Source organism: Eutrema salsugineum, unplaced genomic scaffold (genome assembly GCF_000478725.1).
Source record: "Eutrema salsugineum unplaced genomic scaffold, Eutsalg1_0 scaffold_14, whole genome shotgun sequence".
Classification (NCBI taxonomy): Eukaryota; Viridiplantae; Streptophyta; class Magnoliopsida; order Brassicales; family Brassicaceae; genus Eutrema; species Eutrema salsugineum.
In genome coordinates, this window is record NW_006256877.1 from 7,493,362 (window position 1) to 7,500,603 (window position 7,242).

The following is a 7,242-nucleotide window of genomic DNA, read 5'->3' on the forward strand; positions in this document are numbered from 1 at the left end:
GCAAAGGAGATATGAGCAGCCACAGGTCTATGTTGGAGAGAATGACAGGGCCAATGCTCATCAGTATGGAGCTGGAATTCAGGCACCACCTGTGCAAAACAACAACTTTGAAGTGAAGGCATCCTTGTTGAATATGGTTCAGAACTCAAAGTTCCATGGATTAGCAATGGAAGATCCCTTGGAACACTTGGACCAATTTGATAAGATGTGTGACCTGACAAAGATAAATGGAGTTTCTGAGGACAGTTTCAAGCTAAGATTATTCCCCTTCAGTCTTGGTGACAAAGCCCACCAATGGGAGAAGAATCTTCCAAGAGGCTCCATTCAAACCTGGGAGCAATGCAAGCAGGCCTTTCTATCTAAGTTCTTCTCCCCCTCCAGAACTGCAAAACTGAGAAACCAAATCTCTAGCTTCACTCAGCACAGCAATGAGAGTTTTGGTGAAGCATATGAGAGATTCAGGAGCTACACCAACCAATGCCCACACCATGGGTTTAGTGAGGCTTCTCTTCTCAGCACACTTTATAGAGGAGCTCTTCCCAAGATTAGAAACCAGCTGGATACTGCTTCCAATGGAAACTTTCTGGGAAAGGAGATTCATGCTGCTTTAGAGCTAGTGGAGAACTTAGCAATGAGCAATGACACTTATGGTGAAGACTATGACAGATCAAATAGATCTGAAGGTTCAAGCTCAGAACAGAGACTCACTAGAGAAGTTAAGGAGTTGAGGAGTGAATTGGACAAGTTGAAATTCACCACTCAAAAGCCAATGCACTTTGTAGGAGCGTATGAGGAACCTTCTCAGATCTTTGAGAACATAAGTGAAGAAGGTCTAACCCAGGAGGAGCTTAACTACATTGGGAATCAGAGGTTCCAAATATATCAGTATGGCAATGCAAATCAGAACCTCTCTTACAGGAATCCCAATGTAGCTAACTCACAAGACCAGGTATATCCCCATTCTCAAGCTCCAAAGAACTTTGTTCCCAAGAATAACTTTCAAGGGTCTTTTCAACCCAAGAATGAGTTTGCTCAGAATCAGGGTTTTGATCAGGAACAGCAACCATTTCAGGGTACTGGTTTCAGGTCACAGCAGCAAAAAGCACCACCAGGGTTTGGTCCACCTCAGTTCCAACAACAAGCGCCAGTTCAATACCAATTCCAGCCACCACCGGTTCAGCAGCAGCCACAGATAGGGTCAGATATGGTTGGTATTCTGCAACAACTGCTTCAGGGTCAACAAATATTTGCAAGCCAGAATGCAGCCATGCAGCAGGAAATCAAGGAATTGAAGCAAAACCAGGCCTCAAGCTCAAGGAACCAAGGCCACCTACCTGGAAAACCTGAACCCAACCCCAAGGAATATGCTAAGGCCATTACACTAAGGAGTGGAAAGGAGTTACCTGGTATTGAGAACAACAATGTGATCATTGAGGACAATGATCAAACTGAGGGGGAGGCAGCCTTAAAAGATGATCAAGTTGCTGAGAAACCAAGGAAAGAAAAGGGTAAAGAGGTAGCAAAGGAACCTGAACCAGAAAAGACATATGTGCCACCACCTCCATACCAACCCAAGCTCCCATTTCCAGGGAGATTTAAGAAGCAACATGTGGACAAGGCAAGAGCTGTATTTGAGAAGGCACTCAATGAGACACCACTCACAATGCCTCTCATTGATGCATTTCTAATGATGCCAAAGATGGGTAAGTTTTTGAAGGATGCCATTCTGAACAAGACTAAAGAACTTCAAGGCATGCTGGTACTAAGTCATGAATGCAGTGCTATCATTCAGAAGAAGTCCATTCCAAGAAAGTTGACTGATCCAGGGAGTTTCACACTCCCTTGTGCCATTGGACCTCTTCTATTCTCTGGATGTATTTGTGATCTGGGAGCATCAGTCAGTTTGATGCCATTCTCCGTAGCAAAGAAGCAGGGCTTTAGAGTTTTTGCAAACCTGCAAGGATCTCTCTTATCCTTGCAGATAGATCAGTTAGATTGCCTGTTGGTATGTTGGAAGATCTACCTGTCAAGATAGGTGGTTTTGAGGTTCCAACTGATTTTGTTGTACTGGAAATGGATGAGGAACCAGTTGATCCTCTTATCTTGGGCAGGCCATTCCTAGCCACTGCAGGAGCTATTATTGACGTGAGAGGTGGGATAATAGAGCTTCAACTTGGGTCTGAGAATCTCAAGTTTGATGTGAATGAGATGATGAAGAAACCCACCATTGAAGGTCAATGCTTCTATGTGGAGACAATGGATCAGTTGGCTGATAAATTCCTTGAGGAGCTGAACACTGAGGATCCTCTTCAAGCTGCTCTAACTCAAGAACAAGGAGACAATGGGCTCTTAGCAGAAGCAAGGGAAGGGTACAAGTTGTATTTGGACAATGCTAGAGAGCTGGGTCCTGAGACAAGGTTTTTGGAACTGGAACAAAGTGGCTCTGAGGTTTTGGCTATCAAAGGATCAGACACCAGCCAATGCAGCTTGGACAAGGATTGGAATGAGGCTGATAAACCCCCTGTTGAGCTCAAGCCTCTTGGGCTTCTTGGGCTTAAACTCCACATATCCAGTAATCATCAATGATAGCTTATTAGAGCATCAAGAGAGTGCATTGCTTAGTGAGATAAGAAAGTTCAGGAGAGCCATAGGATACTCTTTGGCTGATATTAGAGGGATATCTCCTGACATTTGCACCCACATGATACACCTAGAGGACCAATCTATGTCCTCTATTGAGCATCAACGACGTCTTAACCCAAACCTTAAAGAGGTGGTTAAGAAGGAGATACTCAAGCTTCTTGAGGCAGGGATAATTTACCCAATCTCTGACTCAAGATGGGTATCTCCTGTACATGTTGTGCCCAAGAAGGGTGGGATCACAGTGGTTAAAAACGAGAAGGATGAGCTGATAGCTACTAGCACTGTAACAGGACACAGAATGTGTATAGACTATAGAAAGCTCAATGCAGCCTTTAGGAAGGATAATTTTCCTTTATCTTTCATTGATCAGATGTTAGAGAGGCTTGCAAACCACCCCTTCTTTTGTTTTCTTGATGGGTACTCGGTTTTCTTTAAAATTCCCATAGATCCCCAAGATCAAGAGAAAACAACATTTACATGCCCTTATGGCACATTTGCATACAGGCGCATGCCTTTTGGTCTCTGTAATGCCCCTGCCACATTTCAACGTTGCATGATGCATATATTCTCTGACATCATTGAAGAGAAGGTGGAGGTGTTAGTGTCTATGGCTCCTCCTTCTCGGATTGTCTCTCTAATTTGTCACAGGTCTTGGAGAGATGTGAGCAGCATAACTTGGTGTTGAATTGGGAGAAATGCCACTTCATGGTGCAGGAAGGAATTGTACTTGGGCATAAGATATCTGAGAAGGGCTTAGAGGTTGACAGAGCAAAGGTGGAAGTGATGGTGAATCTGCAAACTCCAACTTCAGTCAAAGGGATAAGGAGTTTCCTTGGGCATGCAGGGTTTTACAGAAGATTCATCAAAGATTTCTCAAGAATAGCCAGACCCTTGACAAGGATGTTGTGTAAAGAAGTTGATTTCATCTTTGATGCTGAGTGTGAAGAGGCCTTCAAGATGATCAAGGATGCATTAGTCAGTGCACCAATTGTCCAAGCCCCAGACTGGTCCCTTCCTTTTGAGGTTATGACATATGCATCTGATTTCGCAGTTGGAGCAGTACTTGGCCAAAGGAAGGACAAGAAGCTACGTGTTTGATTGGTTTTGATACTGGCGATTCTGTTGTTGTTGAGTGCTAATGTTGTATGTCGCTCCTCAACGATTGTCACTTCGATAGTTATTGTCGATGTTCCTGATAATCTTGTTTGGGGATTTCTTTGTGAGGTTGCTGCCTTGGCGTCGCTTTTGCTGGCGAGGCAATCTCTTTTTCTTCCTCGTCCTCGATGTATAAGGTGGCACGGTGAAGCGCGTCTTCTAGAGTTCGGGTTTACTGAACTTGAGGCTGTCTCGAAACTACGTATCAATTCGTAGGGCATTCCGAAGGGCCGATAGTGATGCTTCGTCAGTCACGGTAATACGAGAAACGATCGCATTGAACCTGCCGATGAAAGATCAAAGGGATTCTTTTTCGCCCTGTTTGATCTGGAAGAGATCGGCACTGGAAACTGCGCCTTGGGCGTACATCATGTATCTCTTGAGGAAGGCAGTCGACAATGCTTGATAGCTGTCAATCGAGTTCGCTTTTAATTTGGAGAACCAAACGAGAGCTGCACTGACAGAAACCGGCATCTTTCTTCTCGGGGGTGAATCGTGCTCGGCCCATCTGAATGCTGAACGCGGTCATAAATTGGCTTGGGTCCGAGTTGCCTGTATACATCGGAAGATTGAACTTCACTTAAGTGCATATCGGGAATCGGTGATTCGGGTCGTAAACGGCGTGCTTTGGCTTTCTTTCAGCACGCTGATAACACCGTATTTTGACCACTTTTATGGATCGTTTTGAAATACTTTTTCTATGTTTTTAATTGCTTTTAAGTACTTTTATCACGTTTTTCTAGTATTTGTAGTTCCAAGACTCTTTTCAGGTAACTTAGGAAAAAGCTTAACAAAATGGACAGAAAACCAGATTTCAGCTCAGAGTCAAACCGTCAGAAGTTCACCCCTGATTGAAGGCCTTCTCACCGTCTGATCCAGCTCAAATTTGGAGACCTTAAAGATGGAAGTATCAGCTTTCAAGTGCACTTTACAGCTTGGCAATCCAACGGTTCAATCAAAAGATACGCGAAGAGCAAGATGTCTCGTAAACCAGCTGGCCAACACTTCCACCCGCGGCCAACAAGCATTTTCCCGCGGTCAGGAGCATCCCGACCGCGGCAAACCACTCATCACACTCGTCCCGACCGCGGCCTTCAACCTCTGAGCCCAAAAGCCCATTTCTGAAGCCCACAATGATTCCCTCATTTGGAGAAACCCTAAGTGACGTCCAGATAGGTCTTGAGCACTATAAATACATGTCTTAGGAACCCTAATCGACACATGCTATCTTTTTTATTGTTTTAGAATACTTTTAAGCTTTAGTTTTTAGGGAGAGAGAGATTTGTTCTCTTGAACCCTTGTTCTTTCTTTTTCAATTTCGGTTTCTATTCTACATCTTAATACTATGTCTTTGATTTCGTTTATTATGTCTGAGTAGTTCTATTGTTGGGATTAAGGGATTTTCGATGGGGATTTATATGTTCGATGAGGATTCCATGAGCTTTTGAGCCGAATCTTAGAACTTTTTCTTCTGAATTCGTTTTTACTGCATGAGGTAGCGTCATGAACTACAATCTGATCCAGATGCTTGGTGACACAAAAGTGTTCATCAGGTATCAGATCTAGTTTGGGAGAGCAAAACAAACATAGGAGTGGAAACCTACCTATGGGCGATTTGTGAATTAGGACGAGTCTTAAACATAATGCATCTCTTCTCTTCCAGGGCCAGAGTGGAAACCTACTGGTCAGGGTTGAGAGAGATAGTTGTCTATGATCACGACAGTGGCGTATTCATACGTCCGTGACTCCAGTTCGAAAAGTTTAAGCTAAGATCTTATCAAAATTTCCTCTCTAGCAATGTTTTGAATCGTTCGTACCCCTAAGAAAACTTCCCTGAAGCCCAACGCCTTTTCTCCATTGATTTCCTGCGATTTTTCTTTAAGCTTTAGTTCAATATTGTCTTTCCTTTTTAGTTCATTTTCATTTAAGCATTAGAATATCCGTTTTTAGCATTTTTAGTTATTTTCGTTAAGTTTAGTTATTACGTCATTTAATTCCCGTATTCTCTTTTAATATTTCGTTTTTACATTTTAAAGACACCACCAAACCCCTACTAAACCGTTTTTGTTCTAGACTTCCTTACTTTAACTTATTTTCAAAGGCTTTTTCAGCAAAAAATCCTCCTTCCCTGTGGATTCGATCCCTAAGTACTACAATTGATCAGCTGTGCACTTGCGGCTATCGATTTCAATTAGGGTAAAACTTGACAACCCTCACGACCACATCAAGTCAACATCAAGTTTTTGGCGCCGTTGCCGGGGACTTAAATTTGTTTCGTTGCGAATCCCAGCTTAAATCCATTAGAACACTTGTTTATTTTTACTTTTTCTTTTGAATTTTTCAGGTTTCTCTGAGATGAGAGACCGGGAACATGTTCCCGGAACTCTTGGTGATCCACCAAATCGTGTAGATGGTGATCCAAGCGACGATGACCTGACTGATGATGAGTTTGAAGAACCGATCTATGATGACAATGAGCTGATCGGATCGGTCAAACACAAAGATGATGAAGAACTGATTGGAAGTTTCGATTCACTCGAAAAGTTCATGGGAGATCGAAGAGCTATTCAACCAGCCTTACCTGAGGATGGCAAAACCGAAATTAAGGTACCCCATATCCATTTAGTTCAACAAAATCAATTCTCTGGTTATTCATTCGAAAACCCGATAGACCATATCGAGACTTTCGAAGAATTATGTGCAATCATTACAGCAAATGGGGATTACCACAAGTGTAGTCTTTTCCCATTCACTCTTAGAGATAATGCCAGCAAATGGCTAAAATCTTTGCCACCTGCTTCACTAAAAACGTGGGCAGCGTGTAAAACTGCTTTCCTAAATCGTTTTTACACAAGAAATCTTGCAAATTTCTTAAGAAAGAAGATAAGAACTTTTAAACAAAAAGAAGATGAAGATCTTTTAGATACTTGGGTAAGATTTAGGGAATACCAAAGAGATTGTCCACACCATGGATATGCCGAGGAATACATGCTAAGTATCTTCTATCACGGTATAACTCCAGAGTTACGACACTCTTTTGATATAGCAAGTAATGGAGATTTCACAACTAGATCTGTAGAAGATGCTCACCTTTTCATTAAAAATTTAGGAAACAGCATCCGAAATCAAGTAACCTTTGGTAATTCTGCACTTTCTGAGAAGAAAGAAGAAATTTCGGAAGTTATAAAGTGTCTCCGTCACATAATGAGTCATCTTGGATTGCAACAACCAAATAGGGTACACAATACGTGTAACTTTGATGGCTGGGACAACCCAATGGATTCTTATGATTAAGGGATGATGAACACTGCAGAAGTCTATCAAATTCAAGACTTTCCATTTGTTTCTGATCACCGCGGGTCCATTCGTCCGGACCGCAGCCAAGCAACCTTTCACCGCGGTCGTGGCTGTTCTGACCGCGGCCAAGACGTGTTTCACCGCGGT

At 42.7% G+C, this 7,242-nt stretch overlaps 2 non-coding genes across 2 annotated transcripts; both read right to left on the bottom strand.

The window, feature by feature from the left end:
* Window positions 1-388: 388 nt before the first annotated feature.
* On the bottom strand, window positions 389-495 carry LOC112088798. The gene has a single exon (XR_002900734.1). It is a non-coding gene; the product is annotated as a small nucleolar RNA R71 (small nucleolar RNA).
* A 6,170-nt stretch (window positions 496-6,665) lies between these two features.
* Window positions 6,666-6,773, bottom strand: LOC112088739. Its single transcript, XR_002900679.1, has one exon. It is a non-coding gene; the product is annotated as a small nucleolar RNA R71 (small nucleolar RNA).
* Between the last annotated feature and the right edge of the window lie 469 nt (window positions 6,774-7,242).